Raw genomic sequence first — 19,509 nt, 5'->3', positions numbered from 1 at the left:
GAAGGCCCAAAACATACACGTTCTGATTGAGTACGAAGAAACTACAATTACTTTTTTTAACATAAGTTTATTCTATTTGAAGGAAATTAGAGATTAATTTCAGAAGTCAAACATCATCAGTGCTTACAATAAAGCAGTTTAATGTTGTTGTTTTTTTTAACTTTGTCATGCCAATAAAAAAGCGGATTGGCTCGTAGGAAAGAATCAATGTACAAAATATAAAAAAGTGAAAAACGAGGTGTGACAGAAAAGTAATGAGTCTGGCAATACTGCAAGTGATCTGGTAATCCTGCGATGTTGTCTTTGATAGAGGACGTGTATTAGTACCCTGCCGTAGCTCAGTGCGAGTTTCAACTCCTTCCGTTAACTTTTTGTTATTATATTTTTGTTACTGCTATTGGTGAAGTTGTATTTGGTTATGCATCACTCAAGATGGAAAAGCGGAATTTTCAGCAAAGTTTGGCCAGTAAATTCTGTGTTAAGCTTTAAGAACCGGAAAGTGTAGCGTTTGAAAAGTTAAAACAGGCCTATGGGAAACATTTTTTATCCCTAGCTCAAGTTTTTCACTGGCACAAATCATTTTTGTATGGCAGAAAACACGTCTAAGATGAATACTATTCAGGGATGCCTTAGATTTCAAAAACCAACGAAAATATCGACGTGTGAACATTCTTGTGAGACCAGACCATCGTTTAGCACTAAGAATGTTGAGTGAACTCGTAAATTTGAACATATTTACCGTTTCTCAAGTTTTGACTGAACATTTGCACATTGCACGAAAGGTCTGTGCCAAAAACCTCACAATACCGCAGGAGATTCGAAAAAATAAGTTTCTTGATCTTCTTGGCAGAATCGCTAATGAGCAAGATTTCTTTAGTGTTCAAAGTTAATGACATATGAATTTTTAAATACGATCCTGAGACCAAGTGGCACACTGCAAACTCTCCTCGACCAAAGTAAGCTCGAATGAGCAAATCGAAAATCAAATCTGATTTTTTTTATTGACGGAAGGTGAATTGTCCACAAAGAATTTGTTCCTCCAGGACAAACCGTTTACCAAGGTTTTTATAAAGATGTCCATGAAAGGCTCAGAAGAAAATGTTATTCGCGTCAGACCAGACATTCCAGACAAGTAGGTGCTTCATTATGACTACGCCATTAGAGTTGCCAAGATGTGCTCCGTTGTATTATTTGGTACGGTCTTTATTTATTTATTTTCTTGCAGATAAGTGTGTAAGTTTAATACATAGTGTTTGAAAATAAAAGCTTCAGGCTAGTAGCATTTTATCATCGTAAATCTACTATATCCTGTTTAGAAATGGTCTAACATGATTTTTGATTTGAGCTATTTTCTCTCCTCAAGGTATCTAGAAAAAAAAATAGCTTTCATAGTACGATTATGAGTAAACAATCGCCCATTTTACGCTCACAGGCGGCCCAGGTCAAAATGTTTATAGTCTATTTTTAGAACCACTCTAAAACATCTTGCTACAGCTTGCGATTAGAAAATCATAATTTGAATATTTTAAACATTACTATTAACAAAAGAGTTGAAAATGCCTGTTTCTTTCTATTTACATGAATATATCTAGTTACTTTTATAAGTGTGTAATTTTGAATATAATATTTTCAATTTTTTTTTCTTCTAGGATGGTTACAACGTTTATACTTCAAAAATTTTATTTTTTATTAACTTTACATTATTAATATATTATTTTGGACCGTCCACTCATCTTAAGGCATTTTTTCTATGAAGGTTAGGCGTGGAGTACATTAAGTAAGTACTAATACTAGACCAACGGTTGTGCAAGGAGGTGATTTTTTGTTAGAATCATGTTCGACTGCCTGGTTTTACCCAATTAAGGATATGCACTTTATAAGGCAGGATGGACCCCGAAGGGTTTCCGAGCCCACAGGGCTGACTCATGGCTACATTGAAAAAAAAAATAATTTTCTGCTGTTGGCGGATACCAATCTGGGTCGTTAGAATAGCACAGTGCCTAATCAATGAGCTACCTACTGCCAATTTATTATATTTATGGTTTAATAATTTATTATGTTATAAATAAATTAATTCTGAAAGAAGAATATATCATTAACTGAAAATTAAAAAGATTGAAGCATTAAAGATAGCCTTATAACTCAGTAAGAAACATCAATTAGTTAGTCTCTTCGAAAAAAAAAACTTGTGAAAATATAATATTATTTTGAATTTTATTAATTATTTATAAAGTTTATTAATAACAAAAAAAAGTTTGAATTAAAATTATTTAGCGAATACTAACAAAGCTTTCAATGTAAGTGAACAGATATCAGGAAATATAAAACATTTTCAAGTTTTTTTTTAAATTATATTATTTCAATAATTGACAAACTATATATAATCAAAAAGGTTTTGTTTTGTTTATTTTTACCCATTTTGGTAAGGAATTACAGTTGACTTTCCCATTATAACAAATACCCAATTGTTAGGAAAAAAAATAATCAAAACCTGTTTCACTTGCTATAACCTCGTTCTGTACTTGATAGAGCAGGACGTTTGAATGATCAACAGGGAGCGAACCATAAAGGGAGGTAATATGGTCAGCATTCACATTCAACCTCCAGGTTTTCCATAACCTCCTGAAATGTTAGCTATTACCGTAATAGAGCTTAATGGTGCCTCAAGAGATTCTTTTGCTTACAAAGTCAAGGCAAGTCTAATAGGAATCAGATGAGCCACCACTTTAAAAAAGTATTTGATATGACCCAAAGTTGCCTCGGTTTTAAATTGTTAAAATGTTTTTTTAAACTCAGACGAATATATATAAATTGTTTAAAAAAAACAGCGTTCTCTGTACGGAACAAATGTTGTTACCGTTCTTACACAAGCTTGATAAATATTCAAATAAAAAAATAAAATAAAAGAGAATAGCTACTTTAAATTGGAAATAGAATTCAGCTACCAATAGTGAAAAACTCTCTTACCCCCACCTCGACCAATGACATCATGTGTAAAGCGAATTGGCGATGCAAAACGATGCCAATTGTGTTTGTAATTACAGCTCGATCACAGCCTTCTATATTATACATAAAAACGAAAAGTAATTTAAGCACGCAAACCTTTATAATACGTGACCGAATTTCATTCCACCTTTTTTAGAATATATTCACAATAATACCAATAGCTTGCTCACGTTTCCTAATATAAGGGAAATCGATAGGCAACTGTTAACGAGAACATTAACAAATTAATATATAAATTCGTAAATTAGATACAGTTTTATTATATTTAACCTAATATTGTTTAATCGTAGGTATAGTACCCCAATCATGTGTAATAATGATTTTTTTTTGTAAATAAAGTTTTTTATTATTTATGATGAGGAGTTTATAGTTGGCAGTATATTATGTATATATATTGAGGCATAAAACAAGATATTTGTTAGGGGTTTTGTATAGTAAATATTTCTACAAAACAAAGATTGTCATATGTATAATGTTAATATTATGTATTCTTATATAGTCTTTATCTTTCTTATTTTACTTAAACCGTACATTTTCTTTCACCAATATTTATGTATCTATATTGCCTGTTATTTTCTGATTATTCTGTAATCCATTTTCTTCATAATGATTGTTATATATTTTTTTCTTAGCCCCGATGAAGTCCTGAAATTCAGGCCGAAGCGTTGGCACTAATAAGTTATAACTAAAAACTTATTAGTGTTCTGCACATACCGCACTCCATTCATCTTCTCCTCATATATCATTATGTATAAAAATATATACATGGCTGAATTTTTTTAAACGGATAACTATAACTTTTCCTTAAGTATTTAATCAAATAAAACATTATTATTTTTTTCAAAGGGTTTCAAATTAAGAACATGGAATCATAACCTCATTTCTTTAATAGTATTATTCTATAATGTCTTTTAAGATGTGAAAATTTAAATATTCTCATGTTGAATGACTGGAAGACAGCTATTTGGAGTAAATTCACTTTATTTATAATTCCAGAAAGATCAAAAGTAAAAAATACTTTTGAAACAGGTGCCAAACGATTCGAGCTTGGCAAAAGTGAGGAATGTGTCATCGCTGGTGAGGCTGGTACAGGTGTCCTGGTCAACTCGCTTTATCCGACACATCGGTCTGATATTCAGCTTTCTGTTGGCAGCTGACGTGGAACAGCTGTTACTGTAGAACAGCTCTTCCCAAACTTGAGCTCACAGGCTGGGAAACATAGCTCCTGGTGGAATAAATATATTTTAAAATAGATTTCGGAATAATATTTGTGAATTGAGAAATCTGGTCGAAGCCAGGAATAGAATAGTGTCAGTATATGAACAAGTCAATTTCCGTGGTTTGCTTGAAAATTAGTTTAAGTTAAATTGTTATTGCTCGAATCTAAAAAATATATGCACATGTTGCATAATTTTTTTAAAAATTAGATCGTACTTACATGATTGGTTGAAGAGAATTAATCGTTCTTAATATCTTTTTTGTAAATGTTGTCCGTTAAGTTTATTGCTCTATCTATTAAATTTTTTGCAATGTTTTCTTTTTGGTAATGTGGGTGATTTGAAAAGAAATTTAGTAATCTATTGCTTGTATTAGTTTTTTTAGTCCACTTAGTGGTTATTTTTTGTCCATCTATGATTATGTCCATATCCAGGAATCTTATTTTGTTATTTTGAGGTATTTCAACAGTGAGTTCAATTCTTTTGTGGAATTTATTACATAATTTTAAATTTAATTTAATTTAATTAGATCGTAATTACATGATTGGTTCAAGAGAATAAATCGTTCCACAAGAATTTTCTTCAATTAAGGGTACCCACTTTAAATAGGCTGGGTGTGCCCCAGGATGACCTGAACCCACATAAATTAATAAACGCATTGTAATTTGTTTTTAAATAATTTAATACAATTTTTATTAAAACATATATAATTAATTTCAATCCTAAAGAACGAATTATTTTAATTTTAAATATGATAAAATGGCTCATACGGGTTACAAATAGCAATTATTGGGAGCGAAATAATCGACTGATAACACAAATCTAAGTTAAAATGCGTCGATATAATTGTATTTAAGAAATTAATTTTATCAAGTTTGCTGTGCTATGTGTTTTTGCCTGAATATCACGACGGTCTTTGACCCTTGTTCTTTAGACTAATTATTTGTACAACTGTCAACGCAAAGGAAACTTTTAATAATCCCACTATTGTCAGCCACAATAAAGTTATCTGAAGGTAATTATTCTAATCAACTACAAGTCTATTATAGTTTATCACAAACACTTGTCGGTACGTTTTTATATAATATGATGATATAAACCTCTGGGGTGGAGCTAGGAGAAGCCAATGAGGAAGATGGGATCAAAAGGTACCCTTCCCCCACTTCCCCTGATGTCTAAGCGGAGGTTGTTGAAATGAATTACAGGAAAGACAGGATTAAGACACTTGCAGCTAGAAGGCTGAAGGGAAAGGACTTAGAGCGGACCATAATGAAGAAGAGATGACACCCAACCACATCACCCCTTGCAGCTTTCCATCCATCCAGCTAGGTATTCCAATATAATGTAAAGATATTTTTGGCAGGACCGTCTATCTGAATAATGGTTATTATATTATATTATTCAGTATTATATTACTCAATACCACTCCCTAATATATTATATATTTCAATGGTAAAAATATTTTACAAAGATATCTAATTTGTTACTGGTAATCACGTACCTTTGGAAACGTTTATTCAAAATTATAATAATTTTGTATAATTGAAATAATTGGATAATTCCATTAGTAATTATCCTGGGATCCAAGACACAAGTATGAAACGCAGCACGTGTAGAGAATTATTGTATTTTTTCTTAAAGATGGGATGTGATCTCGAACAATTGTAAAACCAAACAGATGTGAAAATAGCGTAAGAAGAAAATACTTAACAAAGAGCCCAAATTTATTAATAAAACAAGATTTAAGTTTTTAGAATATAAAAATATAACACTGAAGTCATAACAAGATATATGATTAGCGGTCGATGAATGGTTTATTTTTTCCCATTTAGTTTATAATTGATTTCATATATACTTCTCATTTTTATTTTTCTCTTTTTTTTCAAAGTCCTGATGAAATTCTACTACTTAGCAGAAACATGTGGACTCATTAGTGTACTACTCTAATGTGTGTTTAATTTATGATCGGAATCCCAAACATTGTATTCAGGATAACATTTTATAATACAATAATGAAGAAAGTCTTGTTATGAAGGCATTATGTGTGGAAGCCAAAGCTGAGATACCTCCTCGACTATGGAAGGGAGGCAGCAGTGATAAAAGAGAGGTTTCTCGGATTCCAGTTTTTGAGTATTCAGAACGCTACCTCCTCATACCTCAGAAAATTGACATTCGATTTCTCCCGCCTTAGGGAAACCTCCGACCCCCGCTCACGCCCGCACCACGAAAGGGGTATTAACCGCGTTATCAATCATATCTCTGCCAAAGAAAAGCTTTTACTGAGAAGCTAATCTTTTTTACCGCTTATCGGCAATCTTAAAAAAAAATACCGCATCTATAACACGTCCGTAATGTTTACAAAGTAATTTTCCGCAACGTAGTTAGGGAAAGAGAGATTTGAACAATCACTGCGTTAAAGATATTCTATATTATTGACAAGAAAATTTATTCTGCCTTTAATGTTAGTTCTCTATGGGACAATTACCACCCGAAATCCACTCATCATAAGAATTCAATCTTTTCTTCTAAAATTATCACAGCAAGGTAAATCCATTATTTTCATATGGGCTCTAAGCCACATTGGTATTGTTGGTAACGAGCTCGCAGATAAAGCTGCCAGAGAAGCACTCACGGTCCCTGGCCGAGGCACCGCCGTTCTTACCCTATCAGAACTCAATACACCCCTTAAATTCCAAATATTAGAAAAATGGCAGGCCAAGTGGGATGAAAGCTTTCCGAGTAAATTAAAAGAAATAAAACGATCAGTAAAACCATGGTCGACATCCTACCGCAACAGGCGTAGGGAGGAGGTTGCTCAGACCCGCTTAAGAATAGGTCATACTCTCCTCACTTTTTACTTTTATCATGCCATAGGCGTTGATGACCAGAGGGTTTTACGCCTTTAAGCAACAATCAACAACAACAACCACCCGAAAATAAAAAGTAAGGAAAACTAAACTTTGCTAAATTGTGATAACTTACTTTGCGATGTACAAAGGAGAAATAAAACTTGATACATTGTGTTGAATCAATACCATTAGAGACTAATTGAAAAGTACAACACATAATTTCAATTATATATTAAATAAATTTACAAATGATCATTACTTCATAATTATTGCATTATATATATTATATTTGTTATTACTTAGTACTACTATTATTACTGTTTGGCCACCGTTTGAAAGAAAAAACTGCTAACCCACAGTGGGGGGAGGGGTGTGTACTGGCAGTACGTGAGATCGTGGTTTCGAGGCTCAGTATCACAAACTATCTTTTTTTTTGGTTAATTTTTGTAATATTTAATTTTTTTTATCAGTTTTATTTTTTGTAAATAATGACTTTTAAGAAATATCTTATTTTAAATTTTGTTTTACCTTTTTATTTAAGAAGTAATCTTATTTATTTTTTTTAATGATGAAATATATTCGTTTTATTTGATATTGTGCTGCTAATTGCAATTTTCTTTGCACAAGTATTTATCCTTTGAATATAACAATATCTTTTTTGTATTATTTTTTAATAATTACAGGCAGGAATAATAAGGATATTATTATTTTATAATAATAAGTGGCAGGAAACAGTTTTGATAAGTTCATTTTGAATTCTCACTGCCACCACATTAACATATTATATACAATTACTATACTTATAAAGTACTTTTTCACTATTAAATTATTGGTCCATTATTCTATGTTGAAATGAATTAGTAAAACTGATTTTTTAAAAAAATAAATAATGGTTAATGATTTTTGTACATTATACTTTATAATTACTTGGCCAGTTATGTATTTTAAGTCTTAATAATTTAGTCCCTTAACGCTTTCTTTTTTTATAGGACGGCTTCAAGAAATATAAATATATATTTGTATTTTAATAATTAGAATTGATTTTGTTTCAAACTTATGTTATGTTGGTCGAAAACAAATTTTAATACAGTAACTTAATCCGGGATCACTGACAAGTTGATCATAATCCCAGATCTCCAGACGGCCTTAAACGAGATGAATATAAGCCCGACAGACAGCAGAACGAATTTTATCTCTCAATACATTCTTTCACCACCACTCAAAATTTATTTTTCTTCTAAGATCTTCTCAGAAATACTTCTTGACATTTCATCGATTCCTTCAAATATTGAGTCAGGGAAAATGAAGAAATATGAACATGGGAACATAATTAGGGACGGGCAATTTTGTGTGCTAAGATATGTTAGATAATAAGGTTAAAGCTAATAATAACAGAGGTTTCCGACTTTCTTCAGGGAAATATTTTATAAAACGTAATGGAAACGATATGAGCAGTGGAAACTAACTCCTTTCTCCTTTTCTTCAAATATTATATATTACAAATATTGAACTTTGTATACATGTTTTTATAAGTCACTGTTTAGGTTTTTTCGTAGACACGTCCGGATCGAATTTATGCCAGGAATTGTTTTATGTCAATACAAAGTTACGTGGGTTGAAAGAAATTATTGTTCTTTTATAAAACGAAACAGATAAAAAATATATTTAAATAAAAAAACTATGAAAAAACAGATAAGTGGGAGAAAACAAATTAGTACTTTCCTGGAAACAATAATCGAAAATGATAAGCAATGATAATAGGATATAAGTTGACATCTTTGTATTTACAATATAAATATATAAACAAAAATGTTTATATTATTACTTTGTAATTTTATTTCTTCTTCCTCGTATATCTGTTATCTATCTTATAAATGAATGATTAAGCGTTTCATTTGATAATGTTTCTCAAAAATGGCTTGCAATTACCCTAGAAATGGAAAATAAAATAATGAAAATAACAGATCATCGAAATTTAATATCCGAACGAAAAAAATATCTTTACAGGAAGAACGGTTCAAATAATGAATGAATTGAAATGAAAATAGCCTTTTATTTATGAAATTATCTTCTCAGATCTAAATTAAATCATTACAAAATATAATATAAACATTTAAAGAAGATAGAGAGAAAAAAAGTAAATAAATAAATTTATTATTAATTAATGTATATATTATACATATATACTAGTTGACAAAACATTAACTTCTATCAATTTTCTTTCCATGTTTCTGTATCCATTCCTGCATAGGCCTTCCCTTTCGGGAGTACTAGTCAGGAAGCGAGTTCTTTCCCTTTTTTCTTCCAGACATCCCTGTCCCTAGCAGCTCCCCACCAGAGGGATCCTGCCATTCTCTTGAAGAACATATCGCTCTATCTTTTCTTTTGACGACCTCTTCTTCTTTGAAGGTCGTATGGAGTCCATTCTGCGGAAATTTTTGAGCATCTGTCATCTTCGCTTCGAAGGAGATTCCCTGTCCATTTCCATTTACTCAATCTTGTCATCTTGTTCAAATAATAATGTAAGACAAAAAAAAATGTCTTAATAAAATTAACCTCAATAGATTTGAAAATTGTTGACAATGTTTGGAGACATCTTACGTCACTTTTTTGAGGTAAAAAAAAAACCTAATTACGATTATTAGATTGACTATTGCAACATTTACTAGACAAACGGTCTAAATTGCCAATCCATTACAAAAGACTGATCTACATGACTATTATAAGGCCTATCTGGACATACGGAGTTGAGCTTTGGGGCTCCACTAAACCATCAAATTCCTCCAGAATCCAATCCTTACAGTCCAAAATCCTTCGTAAAATCCTTAATGCTCCTTACTTTGTCACAAATCAAGTCATCCATCAGGACCTCAATATTCCATATGTTGCCGATTTGGCCAGAACCAGATACCGTTCCTTCCATAATAAACTTCTCAACCACCCAAATCCACTTGTTTCTAACCTGGCTTCTCCTTCATTACCTAATAATCCTCCTAGGCGTCTGAAAAGAAGATGGCCTCGAGATCTTCTCCTCTAGAAATGTTTTTGGAGTTCTATCAATGGGTAGATTCTCCACATGTTTTTATCATGTCACTATGTCACCTACAGCAAATTTACTTGTTGTATATATGTGTATACAGTTGTAAATATCAATAAATAAATTATTAAAAAAAAAAAAAAACGATTATTAGATTAGTTTTAGTAGATTACAAAAACAATTTAACGTAAAAAAATTGTGTATAGTTAAAATGACTAGCATCCTCGAATTGACAATGAAGTAAAAAATGCCAATATCTATGCAGATGTCTAAGAGTAGGTGATAAAAGTTAAAATTGTTTTACAATTTATTTTGTAGTCTGGAACCAGCAATTTATTTTCTACCATTTGCTATTCAATTGGTTCGTCAGAACTTTTCAATGATGAATGAGAGGGCACGGCTTTATCTTCAAAACAATTGAAAAATGCAAATCGAATCTGTCCCTCTTTCCAAAGTTGGAAGGAATTGGAAACACAAATGTTTCTGTTTCCCTATTCGAAAAATAATCAGTTAAAAAATATATTGAAGAAATATTTGAAGCGAACTGTTAAAAACCTGATATTTTAAAAGTAATTTTGCAAAAAATATTTAGTGTAAAATATAGTCTGTAACTATTTATTCATATTCAATCAATGATTTCAAAATTCGTATAATCTATAATTTATTTAGCGTCTTTGATGACGAGCAATGATAAATTGAAGTGGAATGACCCGAATATAATCTCATACGCAAGACAAAAAGGTCATTTCAATTTATATAGTAAATATTTTGTTCACATTTTCACTAACGAAATGCACCAACTGCACTAAAATTGCTACAATAACATGTAGTTTTATTATTACTATTTTTTTTTTTAACGGCTCAAGTTCTCCTCAATTGAGGACCTACAGCCCCAGAAAGGAAATTTCAAGATTCATTTCTTGGACCGCCATGAAATAAATTTTTACTGATCAAGGTGGGAATCGAAACCACAACTAAGTCCGTTGGAGTCCATGCACCAACCCGCTCACTCAGTTGTCAGATCCTCAAAAAAAAAAAAAAATAATCTCTTTGTGAACTGTGTCGGTGAATGATATAACTTGGATAAACTTTACAATTCACAGACGTCTCTGGAGATTTAAAGTAAGACAAAAAATGTAATTAATTTCCACATTAGTTTAAAAAATGTAATAAAAAATAAATTTTGTTCAACATAGGAATAAAACAACATATTAGTTCAAATATATTTTTTTTGTAATGTATATTTATAACATATGAAGTTTAATTTATTATTGTAGATAATAAGCTACAAGAGAAAATTACAACTAATACTTCCATGGATGATTTAGATAAGATGACTGAGACACAAAAAAGTAGAGAAAAAAGTATGAAAATTGCTAAAGATAATTGGCAAAGACTTTACCAAAATGTCTAAAATAACATAACAAAATGTAAACGATAATTTTTTTTGTAAATAGAATTAATAAAAAATATTATTATTGTATACTTTTACGTTTTAGAATGTTGGAAATGAAATAAAAAATGTTTCAATTATTTTGATTAATAGTTTATATTTGGTTCATAATTGAGTATAAATTTACTGTTTAAAGTCATATTATTATATTATATTAAAATAAAAATATGTACCGCTACAACCCATGAAGGGCAAAGGATGCAGTACTTTATAAGGAAGTACTGTTAGTAGACCAACGGTTATGAGAGGAAGTGATTTGGTCCAGAAGGGCTCCAGAACCCACAGGGTTGACTCAGGGCTAAAGTGTAACAGAAAAAAAATTTCTGCCCAGAACTCGGAGTTAGTATCATGTCTTACCACAGTGCCGCCGCGCTCCTATAATTATATTAATTATAAATTACATTTAATTAAATTAAATATAATATATATTAATTATGAAGTTATGATTCTTTTTATAACTCCATTATTAAAATAATTCTCACTCTTTAATAAAATAGATTGATTAGGTTAACAGGTAGGAGAACATAAAATTACTTGGGATACATACAAATATAGGATAGAAAAAAAAATATAACTTTTAAAATCAAGTGTAGAGTGTATATATATATTTATTTATAACCAGATCGGCATAGTGGCCCGTACATTGTTACTTATAACAATTTGATTTTCTTTTAACAAATAATAATGTATGGGTTCAGTCTCCAAGAATAATTAGATTTACATAATTCATAAATTCATTTTCAAGTTCACTTTAATGTTTTAAATAAAAAAAAATGATCACATTATAGAGAACACAAATAATTTAAAAACTATAAAACATTATATAAACCGAGCCACTGACAAGTTTATTTATAATGGAACCTAACTTGTTTCTATTCGGAACTTGAGAAATATTAAACTTGGATGTAGTTCTAAAACTTCGAACGTCGTCACAAATTGTACTGTACATTTCATCACTGTGTTTTATTTTTAGCTATCTTACCATCTAAAATAAGTTTTAAATTACTTATATTTATTATTTTAAATAATTTGCGCTCTTCTTTTGTTTAATTTTTTTTTACTAACTTTTGCATTAAGGGATTGAATGGAAGCCAATAGAGTTCATTTAAGCTCACTCAGCATCCTATCTTTGATCCTTTCTATTTCTGATTCAACGAATCCCCGGAATTGCTTTTTATAAAATATCTCCGATTTTATCAAAGGAATGAGGAATGGTAAATTAACTTAGGTGTATTGATTCCTCAAAAAAGGTATATTATTAGATTTGTATAGTGAACGAATTTGGCCAATAGGGGTTTATAAAAGAGAGGGGTTTGAATACATTTGAAACAACTCAGGCAAAGGTAATAACTTTTCACGAAACATTAAAAGTTGCCATGAATTTAATGTTTTATTTTATTAAGAGGGTGGAGTTATTAGTTGGGGTAAGCTATTCGTAAAAGTTATCAATTTTGTGGTATATAAAAAAAATCTGATTTATCTTTTATATTTAATGACCATACGTTAAAAAGAATGGAGTATAATGGTTTATTACTTTTAGATAAGAAAGGTACTTCCTTCCCAAGTACTGAACCTAAGACTTTTTATAGTCTTGATTTTTCAATTACGATTTTAATACTTTAATACTAACAACTGATTTAATTTTATTGACAAATTTTCATATTCTTTTTTTTAGTTGTTTACTTATTTAATTATGATTTATCATTTATTTGAGATGGACATATATTATTTTATCATTATTGCTATCAATTCTATTTTATATGTTTTATATCATTTTTATTTATATATGTTTCTGACCGAGTACGTACAGCCTTAATACTCAAGGTGACAGAATGAATTATTTTGATAATAAGTCTTTAAATAAAACATAAAAAAAAGAGACTACGAAATCAGAAATAAAAATAATCGTGAACTAATGGTGTTAAATATCAGACGGCATGTGATCACGAAGTGTCGATAGGAGTTTTCTAAAAATTTTAAATATTGACATTTATCATCTTTTTTAAAGGATATAATTTTTATTTAGAAGAATTTTGTATAGCAGTTCTTAACGGGCTTTTTTAAAAAATCTTTTTAGAAGATTTTTGTTGCGGTTTTATATGAACCATTTATGGTGTTGATTTTTTGATTATAGTATTAAAATCACTAAACTACTGATTTCTTCAATTTTTGATTTTATAGGTACATTTTAATATTCTTGTACTTAGATGCTTACTTATTTTATTATCATTTTACATTTATTTGAGATGTTCATATATTATTTTATCATTATTATTACCATCCATTTTATTTTACGTTTTATATCATTTTATTTATATATTTTTCTGTTGAGTACATACAACCTTAGTACTCAATGTGAAAGAATGAATTATTTTCATAAAAAGTCTTTAAATAAAAATAGAGAGACTGTGAAATCAGAAAAAAAGAAATTTTGTATAGAGATTCCTACCGGGCTTTTTTTTAAATTGTTGTTGCGGTTTGTGTATTTAGGTTTTATTTGAATGTATTTTTTTTTCTAACGAATGAAGTTATTCAAATGATGGATCAATCCTAAATTTTTCAAAGTTTCTTCGAAGAGGTTAAGTATTAGGAGAGTAGAAGTCCAACCTTAGTGCCGAAACCCCTTTATTACTTCGTGACGTGCCTATTGTCTGAAGTTTCTTAACTTGTGAACTTTGTCATCATCATTGATTTGCTTGACACGCACTCCACAAGGCTTCAGAGTTGGTCAGAGACTTCATGAAAAGTTTTACTGTAATAATGAAAGGTCATAATGGAGAACAAAGCTTCATCTATATAGCAACAGATGGCAGCTCCATCTCAAAAATGACAATTTACAGTCCAGTTTTGATTATCACTCTTTACGTTTTTGTTATAAAGTTTTTCATTGGTTGAAGAGGTCAATGCAAACTATTCAGGAGAAATAAAATAACCAACGATGGATTCCAGAACTAAACTATCTTAATAAATTATTCATTCACCTAACTTTTTTTTTAAATTATTAAAAAAACAAATTGTAAAAAAAATACTCTAGCCGAAAAAGATGTAGGCTTACGAATAAAATAATATATTTATTATTGTGTTTATTATTTCTCCACACACATCTAACCCTCATCTGAAAAATCTCTATAAAAATGAATTCTCGTTCTTGAAAAAGCTCAGAAGAAAAGTTCTAGTCCTACTAATAGCGTAAAAGCTTTTTGTCGTATCATAATTTTTATTAAAATTTATGCTATTCAAAGTACTTTCTATAATTATAGTATATAAAAAATGTAACTATAAAAAAGTTTAACTTTTTCCTAAATGTTCAGGAGAAAAAAAAAATCTTGTAATCGCCTGTTTTTTGCACTTAATGCATATGAACCATTCTCCCAGAAAGTGTTGAATGCTATTTTAAGGATAATGCCACGTTCTATAAATAATGTTTTAATAAAAAAAATTAGATAAACAATTAAATCTTTGTGTACATTCAACATCATTTAATAAAAAAAATAATAATTCCAACTTTAGAAAATATAAATTTTTAATTCCAAAAGTCAGTTCCTCAAATTGTCCAGACCCGACTTTGCAGTCTCCTATAAGTCAATAGAAGTAAATTATACATTCTAGACATAAAGAATTAATTTTCCAAGATCGAGATATAACTTAATTTGTATATTATTGGAAATAGAAGCTGAAAAAACTGAGTCCGAAATATACTTTCGTTTTTTTAGTTAAGTATTATATTCAATTAAGTATTACTACTCACTACATCTGTGGATCTGACGTGTATTTTTCTTTGTTGTCATTAGTTTGCCCGTAAAAAATAGGTCAGTCATTTAAAGATTTAATTTTAAAATAATTTATTTAGTATGTATTGTGTGGTTGAATTGTTTGTTTGTGAATATATATAGTTTGTTATAAAATATGAAAATAGTACATGACTATCATTTTAATCGGTATATGACCTTTGAACCAGTAAACTTTTGGACGAATGAAGAGTCAAAACTGGTTTGAGCCGCTTCAATTCTTGTTTTTGCTTTATCATCGTGTCCCCAATCAAAAAATCTATAGGAAACCTTTACTCATTTTTGAACAAAAGTAATGTTCTTCGGTATTCGCCTATAATCTTTTTATTTTACTTTTTATCTTGTTTTTAGTAAAATTAAAAAATACTTAACACTTACCTCGTAAGTTGTGTCTCTGGGTGAAGCAAAATTCTGATCCTGAAAAAAAATGTATATATAAATTCCATAATATAACTGTTATTACAAACATTGGAACCAACAGATTCAAGTAGATAATAATCAAGATTATAAAAAATACTTCCTCATTACGTAAAGAGGAGAAAGTATAATTTAATATTTGTTTATTAAAACAGTAAAATGTGTATCCTGATGCGTTAAAACTTAAAATTGTAGCTTAGGAGTCTTGTAATAATCCACTTTGTAAGTGTAACCACTGTGACACAGACTGATAGTGCTTCAGCCCCGTAGAAAAAAATTGTCAGTTATTTCACACCAATTTTCGATTACTTTAATTAACGCTATGTATAGTTAATAGTCAAAATTGAAGTATCTGCCAACTATAGATAAAAAATGCTAGCTGTTTTAAAACGTTAAAATTATTTTTCATTCGGAACTCCATATCTTTAAAATTACCAACAACAATAAAAACTTAAAAACTCACAACTCGGTTATAATACACTAAAATCTTCGGATGCTAGACACAGTGACGAAGTGGTCAAGATCCATAGATCGTGGTTGATTAGGGTCGGTGATTCATCTAGGAGCAATGTGAAAACGTTAAAGCGTAATGTGTTAAGAAAACCTCATATCTTCTGAACCTCCAGATCACCATCAAAATTACCATTATACAATTAATTTTCGCCATTTATATATAGAATCTTTGATATAAGCAAACTTGGCAAGATTTTAAGTATTCCCTTACCATTAATTATAAAATAACAAAGGATTTAAGATTTACTTTTAGATTCGAAACAGCACTGACCAGGTTAGTTGTGGAAGATCAAAGTTTTCTAAAAATAATTTTTGGGTTTCTCTTCCACTGAAAATGAGATTTGTAGTAACTGGAGAGATAGATATTTTCATTAGATTTTTCTTTCAAATTATAAATTTTTCAGGTTACTTCACTGATATATAAGTTTTTTTTTTATTAAATCAGTAATGAGTACTTTGTTTATATGTAATCATAGTCTAAGAGCCCAAGACGAGAAAAGAGGCAGTTATTTCACACCTATTTTTGAGTAATTTAATGAAAAATATGTACAGTTACAAGTCAAAATTGATGAGTATGCCAAGTAGGATGAGGGAATAAAAATGGCTGCTGTTGCAAAACGTTTAAAAAAATACCAACAACGCTTGAAAACCTAAAAAAAACATCATTTAAAGAAGGATAAATTTCCGAAAATATGAGCCATAATAGAGCTGTTTAAGTTCAATATATATATATATATATATTTTTTTTTTTTTATAAAGTGACATTTTAAAAAGAAATTATAAAAAATCAGTGATTGTTGAATTTATTTTGGGAAATATATATTTCAGGAACACCATTATATGTACAGATGCTAACCAACACTCAAATTAACGCTAGTTGAAACTAATATAAAGTAATTTATTACGTTTATCTTTCTAGTTGTAGTAATTTAGTATTTGACAAAAATAAATTCACAAAATGTTCATTTCCAATTGTTCTCAGGAACCATTAGACATACAGATATCTGCCAGTGTTCACATTAAAGTCAGTTTAATGTACTATAAAGTAGTGTATGGCATTTGTCGTTGGAGTTGTAGTTTTCATGATATTTATTAAAATAAATTGATTTATGGGTGTTCCGACAAAATTTCATAAGCAAATATCATATAAACTTCTACTCCAATGAAAATAAATGTTATATACTGCTCTATAGTACATTAAAATAACTTTGATTTGAGTACTAACAGATATCTGTACGTTTAATGGTTCATGATAAATAGTTCTTCATAAATCTAACATTTTTTCCAAAAATACTAGAAATTAACATTTTGTGAATTCATTTTAGCAGATATCATTGACATAATTAACTACTTTATAGCATAGACAACTATGCCTTTGCGATTAGCCAATGCTGGACGCTTTTGCAGAACTCGGCATAGTTCTGGGATATCCCGTGTTGTAGAGTGAGGATTGTCTGTGACCAATGCTTGAATTTGATCATCATCAACAGTTGAAGGACGAACCGAGCGCTTTGCGTCTTTTAAGTCAAACTTTTCTGTTCTGAAGCGAGCAAACCACTTACGGACGGTGCTTTCTCTGAAGGCATCATCGCCATACACAATGCAGAGTCTGTTAACTGTCTGTGCAGCAGATTTTCATATTCGGAAATAGAAATTCATTAAATAACGAAAACGTATTTGTTTCACTTCCATATTGGGCAAGCAAATTACCACTTCAAGATAAGGAATATCGGTTGAAACTGATGCATCAAAGCACCTTAACTAATCCTTGTTTAGAATATGTAAACAGTATTGACCAATTAAACGTGATTTTACAAACATAGAGAGGAATAAATTGAAATATTTAAAAACGCTACGAACTTATTGTACCATATATATGTGGTCTTCTCTATGTAAAGTTCTAATAAAATGAAGGATGTGATATTATTACGATTACAAAAACTATTAATTGAGTCAGACGGAGGAACTTCCAACTTTAACGAATTCTGACCTTTCCAAAAATAGTTTCCAATTATGAAAACGTAATTATCTACCTTTCAGCTGCAATTTAAAGTCCTTACGATCCAATGAGCATTTTCCAGGATGATTTCTAGCGAAACGATTTTATACTAATTAGCGAGGCAATTTCTTCTGCCGTAAACACACACCGATTATTTTGCAACATGCAATTAATCCTATCGTTTTAAATGTAGTTACCATTGATCCATTACCGTGTTTAATTTAAGTAACACTGATGAGTTTATATAAATATATGTAACGACACAAACAAAACTTAATTATTTTGATATATTTTTAAAATATAATTTCACGTTATTTATTTATTTTCTTCTTTTTGTATATTTATTCTGCTTTGTACATGTGAATTCTCTAAGATTTATTCTATTTATAGAAGTTATAACAATGTTTCTCATATAACCTCTTAAATAGATTCTAGCCTGTTAAAATATCTGGAAGTAAATTTACCTTCGATGATTCTCAGTTGTGAGAGAGAAAGAAAAGAAGATGGAAAATTAGGATATATAAACATATTAAATATAAAATGAAGGAGAAAGTACAAAAATTATATAAGTAATGGTAAAATATTATTGTTAGAACAATGCATCAAGTCTCTTACATTTTTAGAAAATTAACCAGCCAATGTTTCGTTCATTCAGTCATTATGAAAGAAAAATCCATTTAACAGTGACGTAAGTGAACTTGTAATCATGTACAATAACTATGTTTTCTAAATCTGAATATGGAGTTGATAAAATATCATAAAAACATTAAGTAATGAGAGCTAGTGGCTCAGTGGTAAGGTACAGTGCTACTAAGTGCTCTAAGGACTCTGGTTCGAATCCGGCTGAGGCAAATAATTTTATTTGTTTCAATGTAGCCGTGAGTCAACCTTGTGGGTTCGGGAGCTATCCGGGATCCACCCAGCCTATAGACTTTTCTTTTTACATTTTTCTTGCAAGGACCTATTTTAAAAATTAGTAGCTCTAATTTGTCTGGTTTAAATTATAATATAGATTCCTACTAAAAGTGTTTCTGATTAGATCTTAATTTGGGAATAAACAAAAATAGAGAAATAGTGTGGTGTTTTTAACACACTTTGTAGAGAAATTTTTGTCGATTTAATACAAACTAAAATCCCATATTAGACTATTTATTTTCCATTCTGAGAACAATGAAATTAAAAACCACTATACAAGGATACAAGAACTGTTGGTCATATTTTTATAATATA

At 29.8% G+C, this 19,509-nt stretch overlaps 1 protein-coding gene across 1 annotated transcript in view; it reads right to left on the bottom strand.

The window, feature by feature from the left end:
* Window positions 1-19,509, bottom strand: part of LOC106686408 (somatostatin receptor type 2) — a 273,226-nt gene that overhangs the window by 159,846 nt on the left and 93,871 nt on the right. The window contains exon 2 of the mRNA XM_014429706.3: window positions 15,729-15,767. The gene's annotated coding sequence lies outside the window, so the exon portion shown is untranslated. The remainder of the gene's footprint in view (window positions 1-15,728; window positions 15,768-19,509) is intronic.

Source organism: Halyomorpha halys, unplaced genomic scaffold (assembly GCF_000696795.3).
Source record: "Halyomorpha halys isolate HHAL.00 unplaced genomic scaffold, Hhal_1.1 Scaffold815.1, whole genome shotgun sequence".
In the NCBI taxonomy this organism is placed as follows: Eukaryota; Metazoa; Arthropoda; class Insecta; order Hemiptera; family Pentatomidae; genus Halyomorpha; species Halyomorpha halys.
Note: the sequence above shows the minus strand (reverse complement) of the source record. Positions and strands in the feature narration are given on the sequence as shown.